Raw genomic sequence first — 18693 nt, forward strand, 5'->3', positions numbered from 1 at the left:
CTTCATCACAATTTTATAAGGTAAATACCCCAATACACATTTCAATACACATTTAAGACATGAAATTGAGGACCAGAGAAGCTAAATGACTTATTCAAGGTTATTAGCTGGAAGGTGGCAGAGTCAGTATTCAAACTCACATTTGTCTAATTTAAAAAGCTCTTACTTTTACCCTCAAAATGCCATCTTTCAAGTGAGAGGTACTGGCCCTGGAGACTTGTACACGTTGCCTTGTATAAAGAACGTGCGGACAGAGGTTACCGTGCCAACCACCCATCCTTCTGAGATGGCCCAGGTATCCACCCAGCTCAGCCTGAGCTCTCGGGATTCTGGGGAGCGTCCCTACCTCCTGGAAGTGCTGTCAGGACACTGGCAACAGCTTAAATTCTGTATCACACCCCTACCCTCTCTGCCACCACCTCTCCTTCCTACCTCTCCAAAGCAAATCCCTAAGACATGCAAACCAAATTCCCCATTCTGGCTGACCTAAGTTCCCTGAAAAGTAGTGGCAATGGCTGTTTCTTACACGCAATAGACTGATTTGTGGGTCTCCCAGAAAACCAGCTGAAGTCAAATCTAATAACTAGTATAAAACTCCAGCTTTGATCATCCATGAGTGGAGTATCCATGGAAAATGTTTAATCTCACATGGGGTAACATATGCAAGACGTCTCTGAAAAGTATAAAATATCCTGCAAATGCCAAGTCTGATTATTCTTGTCACTACCACACTCACCCTCTGGCAGGTATGCACTGAGGGAATATGAATGACTTCAGGACCAGTCCTAGCCAAGCAGAGCTGCAAAGGTAGCATGTGTGATGGGGAGGCCCGGAGACGGCAGGGTTAGAGCCCTCATGTGATAGTCGGGAAACCTGGGTCTGAGCCTGACCCTGCTACTAACAAGCTGGGAAAACTGTGGCAAGCTACTGGCCAGCTTTCTCTGAGCTTCCATTCAAAAATAATTCAGTAACAATAATAATGCCATACATAAAACAATGATTGCAACTGTTACCAACTGCTGTATACTCACTCCAAACCATGTGCTTGTGTAAGAGCTTTGCATAAAACAGTTCTTCCCTTCATTCTCATAACGGTCCTCTGTACCGTTAACAGCCCCGTTTTACAGAGGCATAAACAGAGGCCCAGAGATGTTAAGAGACTTAAACTGGCTTCGTGTCAAGTAAGGAAGGAAGCCTGTATTTGGACCTAAGCTGAATTCTATTTTCCTTTTCCTTGCAAAATCAAGTGGAAGTGATGTGGGGGTTATCTGTGCCCTGTTTCTACGTCACTTGTAGGAAAATTAGCTATGGTTAGATTTCAAATTCTTAAAGAAGGAGGAAGAATTTCGTTAGTATCCCAGAGAGAACAAATAGGCTCCTAATAAGTGAAGCAAGCACATGATTGATTATGACGTTTTCCTAATACATGAGCTCTGCCTGCTCGCTCTCTGGAAAATGCCTTTCAGAGTGAGGGCGTTGCTCCCAGAGAGGCTACCTTGAGAGAAAATGGATTATTGTACTTAACTCCTCTTGTTACAGCTATCGATTGAGGCTTCTTCTCTCTTGCTGCGTCTAGACTGTGAATTTTTTCATGGAAAGTGCTGGAACTTATCTGCATCCTCCTACACAGGGCTTGTCACATAGTACATCAACATTCAATGGCAGAATGAATGGACATGTGCTGCAGAATGAATGAATGTATAAATGAATGAATGTCTGGTTCCTTATCCTTGGGATTCTTTGTTCTTTTCTGGTAGAGCTAATTGACTTCCTGGTCAAGCTAAATGGCTAATCTTGTCCTCTGTCACTTGGAAGTCAAGAAACCTAGTTCAGCAGCTCAGGTTTTGAGCCAAACTTGGCACTTGTTTCTCCTTATAAAAGCGTCGTGGACATTTGCTGTCTGTGGGTACCCAGAACTCATTTTACGTTCTTTCAGGAACACCTGCTCGCTATTCATATTTCTTGTGACCCTGATTGGGGTAACACTCCTTTCTTCCCTCCAGCCCCAGGAGTGAACCTAGGGCCCAAGTATGACAGTCGGGGTATCCCCATCCTCTGGCTAGTCAGTTGCTTAGTTCATAGACAAACACATCACTCACACCGCCCCCAGTGAATGACAGGACTTCTGCTGAGCCAGTCAGGGAAAGGAAGCTCTTTTCCACTAGGGACACTGGGCTGGTTCAGTGGAAGCCTATAGCAGCTGGTGGCCATATTGCTACTAAAAGAGGATGGCCTGCCCAAGAACGATGTCAAATTAGGAAGAGTTGTGAGAAGAGATGAAGAGAAAGGTATTCTTGACAACACAATTTACATGCTATTTAAGAGTTCATCCAGACTTGGAACCAAATCTGCTATTGGATGTTCAGTAATGTAATCCAACAAAGCCAGCCCCCTCTGGGGTGTGTGTGTGTGTGTGTGTGTGTGTGTGTGTGTGATCTGACCACCAGCTTGGACGGCCATTGAATCCCATCGCCATGTCTTGCTTTAAGGAACTAACCTAACTTGCTCCCACTGATGGATACAGGCAGCCCTTCTGATCCGTGTCTGCCCTGTGCGTGTGACTGTGTACTCTCTAAGTCTTTGATCTTCAAGTGTGGGATGGTTCCATCACTACCAGAGTCCTGAAGCTGCTGTTCTGACATATGTTAGTGGAGAAAACTGGTTGCTTTCAGTTAAAGATACAGTAGCCTGACTTAATAGGTAAGAGCCTTTGGTCTCAGGTAAACTGGGTTCAAATTCCACTCTGCCTACTCAGAAGCTATATAACCTTTGAAAATTGCTTTATCACCATGACACTAAGCTCTCTTGACTGCAAAATGGGGATAAAAAGGTCCTCATTGCAAGGAATTAGATAAGTTATGTAAAGTGCATAGAGCTTGGCAATACATAGTAAATGCTCCATAGCAGTGTCTATTGCATTATTTTTTTATAAGCCTTAAAGGCAATCTACTCGCCTCTTTGGTCTCCCTTAAAGCTGTATGCTGACTATTGTATGAAAACAGATACAAGTGTATCTGTTTTTAAAGCTGTATCTGACTATTGTATGAAAAACAGATACAAGAAAGAAAACATCATCTCAAAGAATGACCATTATAAAGCAGATTGAGTGATTACTAAAATCTTCAGAAACTGGAGGTGATCGGCCTATACTGTTGTGTAATATGGACTTTGGAAGGAAAATAAAAACACCCAGAAGGTTTTTTTTTTTTTTAAATTGAGAACTCTTAGGCGGAACAATAAAGATATTATAATTTATGAGGCACCAAGTAATTTACATGAATACCAAAAAATATGGAAAGCCATTTTAGATTTCATTAAAAAGGATTAGAGAAATATGGGTAGGACTTCTTAATATGAAACCAGCTAAATCAAACATCACAAGTAAACAAATATATGGAGGGCTTTATTACAATAATTTATTTACACGTATGTGATACTGTACTATGAAATTTTTAAAAGGCAGGCATGCAATGTCGATGGAGACAAAAAGAGTCTGTGCAATTTTTTTTTTGGAATGAAAAAAAGAAAGATAAAACAGCGGGTGGAAAAGCAAAATAATTGTAGTCGAAAAGAAATATTAAGGAAAATATAATGATATGCTGGGAGAGCAATATTTCTAAAGACACGAAGGTCCTTAGAGAAAGAATAAAGTGTGGTTGGCAGAGACGGTAAAATGTAATGTCGGGGAGGGGGAAGTTTCTGCCTTTGTCCCTCTTGAGTTCTTGTGGCTGGACTCATAATAAAATTGACACAAGACAGATTAACTGGAGGAAAAGAAACAAATTCAATTCATGTGCACGGAGGTCTCATAGAGATGGGATCTAGGAAGTGGCCAAAGCAGGCAGCTTTTATACTTTTTTAGACAAAGAAACAATGGATTTGAGAGGAATTGACAGGACAAAGAAACATGGGCTTGGGTGCTTAATTAGCAAGGAATTTAAGCAAAGTCTGGGCTTGGGTAGCAAATTAGTAAAGAATAACAAGCTTTCTTCTCTACAGTCTTCGCCCTGACTTCCCTGACTCTGGGATAAGGATGTCTTCTACTTCGCGGTATAGGGAGGGTCCCTTTCACTTGGGAGATTTGTTTCCTGCTTTCAGGGAGACAGAGAGGAGGGTCAGAGCCTCTTGCATCGGCTGTTTCTTAAGTAACTTTTAATTCAAAATAATCACTGAACCATTGAGGTGTATTTTGGGGTGGCCGGTCCCAGGCCCCCATGGGACCAAGTAAAGGGCCCTCTTCTGATGCTCCATAGCAGCCAGTACTGTGGCACCGGCTTTTGAGAAAAGAGCTTTGTTGCAAGTTTAACCTGCAAGGAGAGAGGAGGCCAGGCTCAAATCTGTCTCCCCGCTCTGGGGTTCTGTCAAGTTTTCATGAGTTAGCAGAGGAGGGTTGGTATTCGGAAGCGTTGGTGGGGCAGGTCTGCACTGGAGGATTTGGAACCTGGCCCTTTACAGTAATTCCACATCTTCCTAGACAGCAGACCTTTTGCTTCTGAAAGGGTTCTGGCCTTCAGGTTCTGGTCGCGTCTCCATCCCTTGGTTCCGCAGGGGGAGAAACTTTGGTTCTAGGTGTTATTTCAGATCAAAATGTTCTCCTCTGAGTGTGTTTAGGCTACGTGATACAGTTTTATTCTATTGTCTCCGAAAAACAACTCAGTATCATGTTAGCAACAGGGTAGGGCCAGGTTGGGGTTGGCTCTGCAGTCACATTTCTACATGCCATCCACACTGAGTTCTTTCCTCATCAATATATTTCAGTTTTTGTTGGCTCCTCTCTACATCCCCATATTTACCCTACTAAGCACTTAATGTATGAACACATTTTAACTAATGTGTCTAGATTGAGGCCTCATGGTCTAACACCATCACCAACAAAAGTCTTCCTTCTAGTTTCTCAGAGTTGGCAATTCCCCCCAAACTGATTGCCTTTGGAAGACAAGGAATGAGAGGCAAGTGCCCTCCTAAGAGCTCTCCTGATTAAGAGATGAGGGCTTTGCAATTGAAACTGATTTCTTTTTCCAAACGAGGCTGAATTCTGTCTCTGTTGGCTTCGGACCTCTCCCTCGTCCCTTTAAATGTCACATCTGCCTGCATCCCTCACTATGTTTTGCATAGGTCAGGATGCTTCCCCCCCACTCAGCTGAGGAGGGATGAAGTCTTGGGCACCGAGGATTCATCATCTTTATAGATGTTACATGTGCTCAGTGCTAGAAAGAAAAGCCACAAAACACTGCCTTTAAACAAGGGTCTGTGAAACCCCCTGGTCCCAGGAATTTAGCCCTCAGAAATATTTAATGCCATCCAGGGGCTTCTTGAGTGGCATCAGAGATGGGTGACTACTAACTAGTTGGTAAACACCACTTGCTCATGGTTGTGTGGCTGCTGTGAGGTTATTATCTTCTTTTCACTCCTGGGTGTAAATGCCCATCAGGTATGCATGTCCAATGCCTTGGACGCTGATGGGAGATCCATCTCAATTACTGAATAGGAGGTTGAGCAGCAATTTTGCCTCTTAACCAGCAGCTGAGTATTGCAGAATCTAGGCAATGCTCCACGTCTAGTGTGTGTTATTTCTGGAGGAAAGTTAGCCTTGAATCTTTGTCTACTCCCCCCTGAAACTTGTAATTGGTGTGTTGCGTTTAAATCATAGTCTAAATTTTGTTTGCTGTTAACACTCCCAGGATATCTATTTGGAGCAGGAATGGCAAGAATAAGAGGCGAGTGTTTTGCCTAGAGAATTAATCTAAGAACCCAAACAGAATCCTTTCCAGAGGCAAGAAAATTGACAGAAAATGATGGGTGAAACACAGCTTGCTGTCAGAGTAATCATCTTTAGTTGTGGGAAGGGCGGGGGGTGGAGGGTGAGAATGATCACCATTAAATGAAACAAGTATCACGGGGAAGGCATTTCTGGGAGCACATTTTGATGGAGATGCCTCATCAGCTGCCAAATCTCTCGGCAGCTTGGTGAAGATCGTTCTGCAAATGGCCACGGAGGCCTGGATTTCCTCACTTCACATTTGCACCTTGCAGCTTTTAAGGGCCATTAGGACCTAAATACTGCCCCATCAAAGCTCTATGTGAGAGGAGCTGTTGCTGGCAGCCACATAGCCCGTGGAACCTCAGCCTCCGACATTCTTAATAGGTAAATACTTTTGCTTATGAGAGAGAATGATGATCTGAAAATGCTGACGCTCTCATACTCTCGGCCTCCGCGAGCAGGTGGAAATGTGACATCAACGCCCATCACAGCCTTATGAGAGCGTCGCTGTCCCGAGGGGTGGGCTGGAGCATCAGAGACCTCACCTTTTGAAAAGGTTGCATAATGTGAGACATTAAGATTAAGGCGGTATTTACTGTTCCGTTCTTACATAGATATTCCCAGATTCACAGGGAGGTATTATTTCCCTTTAAAATGCTTTCTGTGCCTGCCAGTTACTGAATGCAATCAGATAGCTTTGCGTGGGCTAGCATACCAATTAGAGGCCTTGTCTGGGTTACGTGTGATGCCTTCCCTCTGAAACTCAATAGCACGTCTGCACGTAAACAGATACAGAGAAGAGAAAGCCCAATTCTCATAAAAAGCCTGGAGACTATATCCGTTCTTAAAATTACATGTGTACGTAGGCTCAAGGTAGAAGGCAAAATAGCCATAAAGTGTGGTGAATACACGAAGATTAATGAGGGGAAGAATCTGACAAAAATATTTAATTAGAATGCAATGGCCTGGCCCTATTATCTTGTATTATTATACATCTTGTCACTAACCAAACCTGTAGCTAAACTGCAGGCATTTGTCTTCATTATGTAGTAAAACAGTATAATGAGCAGGTTCCAAATAACGAATAACAGCCCTGAAATCATCACAAACCTGGAGAATGGTAAACGTTTCTATTTCGATTCCATGGGCTCTGGCAGCGAGAGCCCAGCCCTGCTCTAAGAGAGGAAGCAAGAAGAATTCTTTTGTGTTGAAAACTGTGGGTAGGGACGTAAAACCAAGGTGACTTCTATGGTGATAGCCAGTGAACTGGGCATCCAGAGGCCCAGAGGCCTGGCTCTGCAGTAAACTTACCAGGAGAGTTTTCTGGATTGCAGTTTCCTTATCTGTCAGACGTGATGGATGTGCATCATCTCGAAGGTCCCTTCTGGTGCTAATATTCTGTGTTCAAGAAAATGATAGGAATTGTTAATTCTTGTTGGGGTCTAGTGTAACTGATAGGCAGGAAGCCATTCTTCATTCATTCATTTGTTCATTCACTACACATTTATTGAATGTCAAATAGAATGCCAGCTGCTATTTCAAGTATGAATGGTCCAGAGATGAAATTTCTGCCCCTAACATAGTTCTGTGGTTTTCAGTTCTAACTGCACGTTAGATCAACTGGGGAAATGCAGGAAAACTCTGATGCCTGGGCCCTAGCCCCAGAGAGTCTCATTGAACTGGTTTGCAGTAGGGCTCCATCTAAAGTATGGTCTGGCTGGAGAAACTCCTGATCTGGAGGAAGATGCAGAAATTACAGCACATTACATGATAGTGTTAAGGATGGTGTCTCTGAAAGAAACACCTTCCACTCACTGAGAGAATCAAGGGTCCAGAGGAAGTTCTCTGCAAGAAGTAATGTCTGAGGTCAAGTTTAGAAGGTGAGCAAGAGTAACGCTGGCTGAGAGGTGTTGGACTCAGGGTGGGCTGCCCCCAAACATGCCACAATGACACACTGATGATTCTGAATGGAAGTTACTTAAGACACAGCTAATGCAGGAGGATCACTCTAACCGTCTTTTCTCTCTCCCCAAAAGCAGGAGACAAACTTCCCACGTGAAAGGTGCACTCCCACCATCTGGAGGTAGAAAGTCACCCTTACTGCCAGAGATGGGAATCTAGGGCCCAGCAGCCTGCATAAACAAACCTGTTACTTCTTTAATTTACTATCCCAAGCCCAGACTTCTTCACTAATTGACCACACAGAACCTGAGTTTCTTCATCCTGTCAATCCCTCACAAATATGTTGCTTCTTTGTCTAAAAGCATACACACTGCCTGCTTTGGTCACTTCTTAGGTCTCATTTCTATGAGACCCCTGTGCACAAGAATTAAAATTTGTCTTTTTTCTCCTGTTAATCTGTCTTGTGCACACAAGTCCAGCCACAAGTGGAGTACAGGGGGAAATTCCCCTCCCCCACAGAGGGGAAGCACATGTACTCCCGGAAGAGATGGATGCCGAGACATCAGACATGCAGCGAATCTCAAGATTGGCCCAGAATCTCAAGACGTTCAGTATGGCCAGAGCCCAAGGGAAAGCTGGCCAGATGAGGTTCAGGAACAAAGCCTTTGGTATAAATTGCTAACTGTTCCCCAGTAACCCTTTGTTTTAAGGGGGTGCCCATAGCTACCCAATTAGCAACCACATTCCCCAGCTCCCCAGCAGCAACTACATATGGCCACAGAAGTGCGTTCTAGCTGACAGGAATGTGAACAGAAATGATGTGAACAACCTCTAGGTCTCATCCTCAGGGAAACAATTTGCTTGCTTCCCGATCCTCCTTCTGTCTCTCTATGAGCTGAAACACAAAAGTAATGCTTCAACCGTGTTGGTCAACAGCATCCGAGGGAATGAGAGGTAACAAATCAGAAGAAATCCCTTCTCTAAATGATAACTGGATCATCCACTAGCTTGGATGTATACTCTAGGGAGAAATAAAGCTTTTCTTTTTTTTTTTTTTGAAAATAAATATTTTTATTACAAAATAGTCCATTCAGAAATTCTAAGCTGCTTGCAAGCTTCCTTAGTTTTAGGTTTATAGCACTTTGCTCGAGTCCAAAGCATAGGTGATTCCATGTACGTAGGGAGAGCATCTGTGGCCCCCAGGGGTTCAGGTGTGCAGGGCCGTCCCACAGGGTCCCCCCTTGTCTGTCTGCAGCAGGTGCCACTCGGTGAGGAGCTCTGAGGACACCTCAGCGTACAGATGTCCAGGCCCCAGCTGCCATCCTCCTCTGGAACTTCGTGCTCTGGCGCAAGGACTCTGGTGAGGACCGTCAGGTGCCTCTCCCCATCCGAGGTCTGAAAGGCTACGTACTTCCTGAGGTTGTTGTCCAGGTCATGGTAGGTAATCGTCCGGTTTACCTGGATGCTGGGAGGGGCTGCCAAAACAAAACAGAGCCTTCCTCTTGTGTTTCCCCAGAATCCTGAATAACAGGAGTATCTCCTCTGTCATCTGATCCATGCTCATGGCTGTCTCAGGCAGTGATCTTCTAGCTCTCCAGAAGCCCTCCTTCCGGGCTTGGGAACATTCATGGATCATCTGCCCTGCCTCCTTGCCAGCGCAGTGTTTGGGAGGCGGAGTCCCTGCCGCTAAGAGTTAGTTGAACAGGAATTCTCGCTGCTGAGATGATTCTCGGCTTGAGGGACCCCGTGGGCTCAGCGACCCATCTTGACCCCGCAGGTGGCCGAGCCGCGATGTCAGTCCTTGCCTGAGTCCAGCGCGTCCTCCATCTCCATGGCCTCCTGATGTCACTCGAAATAAAGCTTGCATTTTGCTCGGGTAATTGTTGGATATTTGTAACAGCAGTGTATAGACTGTTCTCTAATTACTATACCACTCAAAGGTTACTTTCTGGTGAAGAAAAACATCACTTTGGAGGGTTGGCTTTTATAGACATCTCTTTTTGTGAAATTCTGCTGTAGAAAGTATAACATGGGGTTTTTACAAAATCTTATTTTTCAAAAGGAAGACATTTTCTGAATGATAATTTTGGGGGGGGGCGATATAGCTCAAGTGGTAAAGTCCATGCTTAGCATGCACGAGGTCCTGGGTTTAATCCCCAGTACCTCCTCTAAAAATAAATCAATAAGCCAAATTCCTTCTCTTCTATCCTCCCCCAAAAAATTAAAAATTTTTTTTCACAGATTACTCCTCGGTCTCAATGTAGTCTTAGTGTATCTAACATATCTTGGTGTTTCTAAGTATCTCAAGATTATGCAAAAATGTTCTTCATTCAACTACCCTGTCTGTCTTTGGTTGATTAAGGCCCATTGTAATTCCAAAGATCTATATTATTAGAATGGGCCTGGAATTGGCCTTTTGTTTAATATTCTGGAATATGATTTTAGTGTGCAATTCCCAGCCTTCATGGTAGTACAAGCTCTCAGACACTTTGTTGGGTTTTGATTGAGAATATTTGCAGAAGAAATTTCCAGGGGAACACTTAGGTGATACACCTCAGGAGGCTGCAGGGCTAGCTGCAATCTCAGGTCCCCAGGGAAAGGAAATCGCCAGTGGAAACATGACTATTACTGGGGAAATAGATCTTCCTGACAGGACATAAATCAGAAGTTCTGACCAGCCATGGCCATGAAAATGCCCTTGGTTGTCCTTTGAGAGCAGAGGTGTTAACACCATCAGTTCAAGAGAGCAAAGAAAACTGGTTTGAATGCCAGGGACCTCCCTTCTGCTTCACTCTAGATCATTCACAGACCTGCTTGCAAACACAGGCAATTGGGGGGAGTGGTTCCAGTGTGCTGTGGGGGGGAGTCAGTCCAGTTGGGTTCTGTCTTCCCAACTGGGGGTGGTTTCCACCATCATTCTCCCGAGCTGAGTGCCTTCATTCAGTCTTGCCCCTAGGACTCTAGATGGGCTGAGGGCCCTCTCCCTCCATCTCTAAGGCTCCTATTCTTTCAGGCTCTCTTGCTGCTGCCTTGGTTCATATTCCCATAACTGTTTATCTGAACTACTGCAGCAGTTGACTCCTCCCTTGGTTCTCTGAATTCTAACTGCATATTATAGCCACAGGCACTTCAAGAGCACGAATCCGAGTGTGCTACTCTCCTGCTCCAGCCCTCCGAGGTCTTCCCTTTGCCCACGGGATTCTTGTTGGACCAGGTCTGTCAGCTTCCTGTAGCTCCCTTGGTATAACTCCTCATTTTTCTTCCCCTAGGTTGGCAGATGCATTGCTTCCCTTGCGCTTGGGAATGGGTGATACCATTGTCACTGCAGGGGTGAAGGAGACACTCCAGTGCCTCCAGGCATCTCTGAGCGCAGAGTTCCCACTCTGCTTCCCTTTGCCTCAGCTCTCGGGAGCTGCAGCTCTGCATGGTTGATGCAGCCAAAGGGTCCATTTGCTGTGAGCATACTTGTAACTAGTTTCTCACCTTCAAGGTATTTCTGCTCTCAGGATAAGAAATCAGATTGGCCATGGATGGTTCTTACGTTATAACTAGCAAGCGGCAGTAGTTGCTCCTTTCGCCTGTGCTATGATTCTAAAAAGCATTAAAAGTCTCCTCCCATCACACACACATACCTGATTCCTAAGAATCAAAACATTATTTAAAACACTTAAGGCAGCAATAGAGAAAAAGAGAATATTAAATGGGGTTAAGGAGTGTCAAAAAAAAAAAAAAAGATGGGAAAGAATGGTCTTGAAAATTGAAGAGAAACTTCATGAAACTTCGAATACTCTTCAATTTTGCCAAGAGCTGACCCCGGGCCTAGACATCTGTGGTCCATAGCCAGAGCTGGGTGCGTTTAGGTGGCCTGTGGGCCAATGACTGCAAAGATGGTACTAGCCTACGAAAAAACCCTCTAAGGGGTTGGGATTCTTGGTCACTAGTCCTCTTTCTCTGAATTTCTTGAGAAATGAAGAGGCAAGATATTGAAATGTGAAGAGGATAATAAAAATTTGGCTTTTGGTCCCAGCTTTCCCATTTACTAGCTGGGTGATCTCAGATAAGTAGCTTAACCTCCCTGAGCCTCAGTTTACTTAATGGTAAACGAGGGAACACAAACACCTACTCACACCCTACCATGAGTCTCACTGAGATAAGGAGGTTCAATTGGCAGTACTGAAGCAGCACGCAGAGGTGATCAACAGGTGCTTTATCTCATCTCTTCTGAGCATCAGTCTCATCGGTGCCAAACGTTGGAAGGACTGCTCGCCGTGTCTCTTACAGGGCTGTTAGGATCCATCATCAGACAACGTACATGGAAGGACCACTATACTTTGTATAGTGCTGTATAATGTCAGAAAGATTTGTTATTGTTGCTTTGCTAATTATTGTTATGATTCTTGTAATGATTATTTATGAGGACCTGAAACTTAATGTTCTGTTTTTAAAAGGCTAATGATCCTTTGTCTAAGAAATGAAGATACTTGGTTCTCAGGCAATGCATGTCACCCCTGGCAGCTGTCCACCCACACTTGAGAGAAGGAAGAAAGCCAGTGTGAGAGAAAGTCTTGGCAGTGCCCTGGGAAGCAGAGTGAAGGGAGACCTAAGATGGGATCTAGTTTTTGCATTGCAGCCTCTGGCTTTCAGATGACAGGAGAAAGCTCAGAGCTGCTTTGCTGAAACAGGGTGATGGTTAAATCACAATACAGTGCCAATCTTATACGACGGTAGGTGAATTTCTACCCTATCTCAAAACTCAGCCCAAGCATCATCTATTTTACATGGGCTTGGTCTCTGTGCTCCCACAGCACCCACACCTACCTCTATTTGAGCAGCTATCACACTACATTATATTCCAGCCATTCATCCATCATCCCTCCATCCATCCATCCTTCAATAATTACGGCATGGCTCTCATGGGCTGGGCACTGTATTAAGTACTGATGTCATACAGTTGGTTCATTCACCTATTTCTTCCACTAGACTGAGAGTTCTGTAAGCCTTTTAAATTCATGCCTATATCCTTGAGGCTTGGCCTAGGGCCTGGTACATAATAGACACTCAGGAGACAGTGTATGTGGTGACTGAGAGCATGCCAAGCCCTGTGCAAATTGCTTAAGCCTTAACTCTCATTGTCTTCATCTGTTATGATAATACTTGCCTCTATGTTTACTCTAAGGATAAAAATTAGATACATGAAACACTAAGGAAGGTACCTAGGATCTACTAAGGGCTGTATAAATGATAGCATAATCGTAGGAAATGACTTAGGCCTACACTCTTCAGCATAGGGGACGGGACTGCCATAGTGATGGGGAAATTCATGCTCCCTGTCCCCGCTTCTGTCGTCCCTCCCCTCTGGCCCCCATCACCAATGCCCTTGTGACCACTGCACATCCAGCAGCATCTCCTGGGCCCCTCTTGCTCGGAGGCTCACTGGGGTATAGAATTTGCTAAGATCTCTGACAGGCCTTCCCAGCACCAGGTGTCATCTGTTCCAATTTTTAGCAACTTTGTCCCTCTTTCTGTTCTCACATCAAGGAGCGTCCCAAGGGGCCAAACTCATATCCGAGCACAAAACCCTTCACTTTAGAAGCAATACCGAAACTGTCTGGCCAAGAACAATGTCCCTTTCCCCAGGATTAATGTTCCCTTTTTATAACTGCTGATCAAATTAAGACTACAATGTGAGCAAAAGCAGAGAACGGCAGAAAAGAAGCTGCAGAGTACAGAGAATTCTTCCCGCCCCCTCCACAGCCAACCACACAAGGCTCGAAGCTAAAATAAAATTAAAGGGAAAGAGAAAGAAAGGGACCAAACTGATTAGGTGCTGGTATGCAGTTTAGAAAATCGGTTTAACTGAAGTTAAAAAAAAAAAAGTGCTGTGGTGGTTCCTGTGATTAGATTTAAAAATTCATCTCCTTGAATAAAATGCACTTTGTCACTCTGCTGCCCTCTGTCCTGCCTCCAAGTCATCCTGATGTTAAGTCAATGGCCTCTGGGTTGTGTTTCCTGTCTCCACAGCCAGTCACTGCGATGCTCAGCTAGTGACAGTCACCAAGAAAAATCTTCATCAAAAACATGGGTTTAGAGTCAGTTAAACCTGGGTTCATTTCCAGATTCATGCTCTTTGAGTTAAGTAGCTTTGAGCAAGTTTTTGAACTTCTCTGAGCATGCTTCTCCATCTGTAAAATGGGTACAATAGCACCGAGCTTACAAGGTGGCTACGAGGATTGCATAGGATATGTAAATGCTCAGCATACAGTAGGGGCTCCACAAGTGACAGCTCTTTCCTCTTTGACACCTAAAGATGTTACTTTTGTTTTTGTTTTGATCTCCTTTAAAATGAAAATCACTATTAAAAGTGTAAATTTTTAAGCTATTATCAGTTATCTGCTCCCCCCTCAAAGAGTTTCAGGGTTTTTTATTTTAGGCTTTTATAGAGGAGATGGAGGGCAGACATAATGTGACAGACACAGAGTAACCAGGGGATCCAGGGGAGAAGGCAACTCTGGGGTGTGGAAGGATGACAGAACCAGGAGACCAGGAGCCCAAGACAACCATACCTCTTTTAAAAATGTATCATTGCCTGCTCTTCCCCCTCTCCTTCTTCCTCCCTCCCTCCCTTCTTCCCTCCCTCCTTCTTTCTCTTTCTTTTCTTTCTTTCTTCCTTTTTCCTTCCTTCTTCGTTTCCTTCCTTTTCTTTCTTTCTCTTTCTTTCTTTTCTTTCTTTCTTTCTTTCTTTCTTTCTTTCTTTCTTTCTTTCTTTCTTTCTTTCTTTCTTTCTTTCTTTCTTTCTTTCTTTCTTTCTTTCCTTCTTTTCTTTTTCTTTCTTTCTTCCTTTCTTTCCTTTCTTCCTTTCTTTTTCTTTCTTTCTTTTCTTTCTCTTCTTCCTTTCTTTTCTTTCTCTTTCTCCCTCCCTTTTTCTTTCTCTCTCTCTCTTTCTCCCTCCCTCATTCCCTCCCTCTCCCTCTCTTAAAATGCACCACAGCGAGGGGCTGCAGGGCTCTGAGAGTCCAGGTCCAGATCTCATGTCCTTTGCCAAGAGCCTGAGGCAAGGTTATCCCCTAAAACCACAGGCCTGGAGATTGGAACGTGTGTTCCTCCAATGATAACGAAAGTTCTGTGACTGAAAGAGTAGAAATGGTGAAAACAAGAGATGTTCACTGCAGCATTCCAGGAGGTAAGTATCATTGTCCTTGTTTTATAGATGAAGGGCTTGGGGGTTAAAGAGACTGAGTGATCTGCTCAAGGTCACAGAGCTGGCAAATGACAGAGCCAGGACCTGAGTGGACTTCTGCCAGTCTGAGGGCTTCTACTCTTATCCAGGGCTGTGCTGCATAAACCAGAGGGTGACACTGAGTGAAGTAGTTGGGTATTAGATGGTCCCTAGATTGAGAAAACTCGTTGTTTGTCTTAAAAGCAATAGAAAATGCGCGTTCCTTCCCTGTTGACTATGTTCCATCCGTCTCTCTTATTTCTTCCTTCTGGATGAATAATGGCTCTTCCTACCTACACTCCTGGAAAGGCAGAGCCTCTGCATAACTAAGTTCTTATTAGTAAATTTGGGAGTGCATTTAATCTGCTTCCAGCTTTACAAAAAAGGGGAGCAAGAAGTTCTTCTCAGCAATGTCAGCCTCGTCACACTGAAACGTGTGGAAATCTAAGTGTGGCAGCCAGGGGTCCCACTGGGGTAGATTTAAAAAAAATTATTTCTACATTTGGTTAAGGTCAGTGTATTCATTTCACAGTAGGGAAGGAGGAATTTTGACATTTTTCTAAGGGTGATTGATTGGTTTGTGTCCATTTGTGAGACTCAACATGGCAAGGGGCCATGGCTAATGGAAGAGGAAGGGAAAAAAAAAACCCAAACAACTACTTTTGTCAGAAATCTGCCTATCACCATTTTGGAAGCTGTCCAGAAATGTTGAACACGGACATAGATCTGAGCAGAAGATAGAAAATGTTCAACACACACATTAATTAAAGTACAAAGGAAAGCTTATTGACAAGGATTTCATTTGAAATATGCATCCCAGCTGCCCTGAGAAAGAGTTACCCATTTCCCCCAAGCTCCCTGCTTTTTGCTGACAAGCCTGTGTTCCTCACCCAGAAGCATTAGAAAAGAATAAAATCCTCCCCACAGGGAACTTCTGCCTGGAAGGTGCCTCTTGCCCACACTTCATGGACTCCACTTAAGGTTCAGCTTATGTGGAGCTTCCTGGGGTGGGGGCGTGGAGTCTTCCTGAGCCCTCAGATTAACTCCGTAAAGCCTGACCTTTGACCTCCATATGACTATAATCAGAGCATCTGTAACTCCTCCCTCAGTCAGTCCTCCTGGCTAAACTCTGAGTTTGAGGAGTTGTCGGGGCTAAGGGCATGTGTATCTGCGCATCATTGTATCTCATGTGCCAAGCACAGGGCATGATATTTCTAGCAGGCATTACCAAATATTTGCCAAATAAATGAATGAATGGCTTTTAAACCATTTCAATCTCTGCCTTTTGAGCTGGAGCACAGAGTCATGCTTTCATTTCGGAGAGATCTGCCCTGGTTGATATTACTCAACCACACTCTGGTGCCATGATGAAGTGGGCCCGTATTAAGTAGACATAAGTTTTGGAGAACCCATAGAACCTTGAGTAAACCATTACATGAATGCTTCTTGTTCAGTTAGGTCATTGTTAAAGAATAAGCAGAAGTAATGAGAGTGATGAGGTTGGCATGGTGTGTTGTATCACTGCTCTGAACACTGATTCCTTTTATTCTCACCAAGGATGAGAGCAGATAATCATCTAATTATGCTTACATTGATAGTGAGTCATGAACATTTTTTTTTTCAGTTTAAGAAAAAGTCCCAATCAACACAGCTTTTATCGTATCCTTAAGATATCACTAATGAATCTGAAGAGTCATCTGGTATCTTGCTCTTTCTGTACCTGGACAACTTAGATTATTATTCTTCAGCCTGCTGAACTGTTCCTTTTTCAGAAACATAGATACCATTCAAAATTTTTCTGATATCCTTGTTTTTAATTGTCGTGGCTTGCTGAATCAAAGCAGCTGAATTTGATGCCAGTTCAATGTCATTTCCCTCAAGAACTAACTCATCTTTCTGAGCTTGAGATACTGAACAAGCAACACCCAGCCTCATCCGAACCCTGCATATGTATTTTTCACCCAAGAAATTTCAGATTCCAACAAGCGAACCATTCTCCTGAATAACAATGTTAATGGGGAAGTGAGCATACACAGACCTCATCTTGTGACGGAAGCCCAGTGTAACACCCTTGATCCTGTTCTGTACATGACTACGGATAGTGCAAACAGTAGCCAGTTCTTTTCTATTTCCCCACCACTTGTCAACCCAGAGCCTCTTCTTTTTCTTTCCAAGGAGACTGAGTTCTACCTTGATGTGACTGAAGTCCCTCTGCAGGGTGCCTCTGGGGCCCTTCACAGTAACTGTGCGTCCCTTCAGAGTGATGTTGACATTTTCTGGAATGTCGACAGTCTGATTGCTGAGAATGGTCTTCATTCTTGCAGTAGATGTAGCAAAGAGGGGAGTCATGAACATTTAACTGGAAAGCATTTCTCGATAAAAGCAGGATACTATTCCTTGGTGATTGGTCACATTTTTCTGTGATGACCTCACCTACTGCATAACCACACTAAAGCTTCCCTATTGACTCCATTACTTCTGATTCCTGTGCATTCATGGGCATTAGGCTTTGTTTTCAAGCATGTGAAGTCAGAGACCATGGGAATGTCAACACTGGTCACCTAAGAATCCTAGAGCTGATCATTCTGATGGTGATGGCCTCAAGCTGGGGCATGCCATGATGCCAGTGATATTCCCACAGGGCCTGGCGGTGAAAGTCACATGGTTCCATTGACTCCACAGACAGTTCCTGGAATAGTTAATAAGTTACTCTGTTCAGGGAGTCCCTGGGGTCAATAATACCTAAAAAGGTAACCTCAAATGGCTCCTTTTCTGTTTGGGGGCTTAGCTTGCATGCTATTACAAAGGGACAAAATGATTAACTCGTGGATGTTCCCAGCTTGTCCCCTTTCCACTCTCTCCCTGAAAGAATTCCAGTTTTATGGTCAGTCTTTTCTCCTCTGTTCTAAAAATTATCAGGATGGTTCTTAGGGTTTCCATGTTGCAGAATCTGAAGGGTAGGGTAGAGTAGAAAACACTTAATCCAGGAGGTGGTTTATGGCAGCAAAGTGGGCCTGACCCAAGTGCACTCCTCTGAGGCCAGGCGAGGAGTTGAAGGGGAAGGAGTGTGGTGAGAAGGGAGCACAGTCGCCCATTCATACCTGCCGTACAGCTTAGGATAAAGGCGCAAAGAGAGATGAAATGGTACAATGAGGAAATGGGTTAAAAATTCCCAGATATTGTAAGATACTAGAAAAGTAAGTGATGACTAAGGTCACTAACAACAGTTTCCATGAATTATGTACAGCAGCCTGCTATGTGATCTTTGAGAGGCTCAAGGGTGACAGGAAATTCTGTTTAGACCACATTTCTTTACTGAGCTCTACAAGTAGGTCAAGACCCAAACACACAGACCTGGCTGAAGCACAATGTTCCACATGTGTCACCAAGACAAATAGGCTTCCTCCACACTTTGTTTCAGGCCCCATCTTAAAGACCCTTTCTTTGGTTTTAATATCTTCTGATCCATGTCCCTTCTTCCAACTCTTCACATTTGAACCAACCTTAGGATTCACTGCTAGACTAAGCTGACTGTGGAATCTACTCTGGGGGTGAGTGTCCATCTGTGAACCTTCTCTTACTCCTCCTGGTGATATAGTTAGTTAGATGCAAACAAGGCTTGTCACATAGGGTCAGGCTGCTGCTGACTGGCTGAGGGATCTGTTTCTGACCTGGTCCTCAGAGCTGAGTTGAAAAAGCACATGGATCTCATTCCTGATGGTTGCTTCCAATGACCCTCATGGGTTTGCCTCAATGACCCTTTCTGAGGGCTGCCCTCCCTAACATGATCTAAACTTCTGGGGCTGTGTTTTAC

General features: G+C 44.1%; 1 long non-coding RNA gene and 2 pseudogenes across 2 annotated transcripts in view; all 3 read right to left on the reverse strand.

Moving 5' to 3' along the window:
- The window catches only part of LOC116156421 (uncharacterized), a 53031-nt gene that overhangs the window by 25217 nt on the left and 9121 nt on the right, over window positions 1-18693 (reverse strand). The window contains exon 3 of the long non-coding RNA XR_004140214.2: window positions 7073-7159. This is a non-coding gene — a long non-coding RNA (uncharacterized LOC116156421). The remainder of the gene's footprint in view (window positions 1-7072; window positions 7160-18693) is intronic.
- Window positions 8815-10006, reverse strand: LOC105097494 (intraflagellar transport protein 43 homolog; annotated as a pseudogene).
- Window positions 16522-17330, reverse strand: LOC105097495 (large ribosomal subunit protein uL6-like; annotated as a pseudogene). The gene has a single exon (XR_010383045.1). The product of XR_010383045.1 is annotated as a large ribosomal subunit protein uL6-like (transcript).

The sequence above is a fragment of the Camelus dromedarius genome, chromosome 11 (assembly GCF_036321535.1).
Source record: "Camelus dromedarius isolate mCamDro1 chromosome 11, mCamDro1.pat, whole genome shotgun sequence".
Lineage (NCBI taxonomy): Eukaryota > Metazoa > Chordata > Mammalia > Artiodactyla > Camelidae > Camelus > Camelus dromedarius.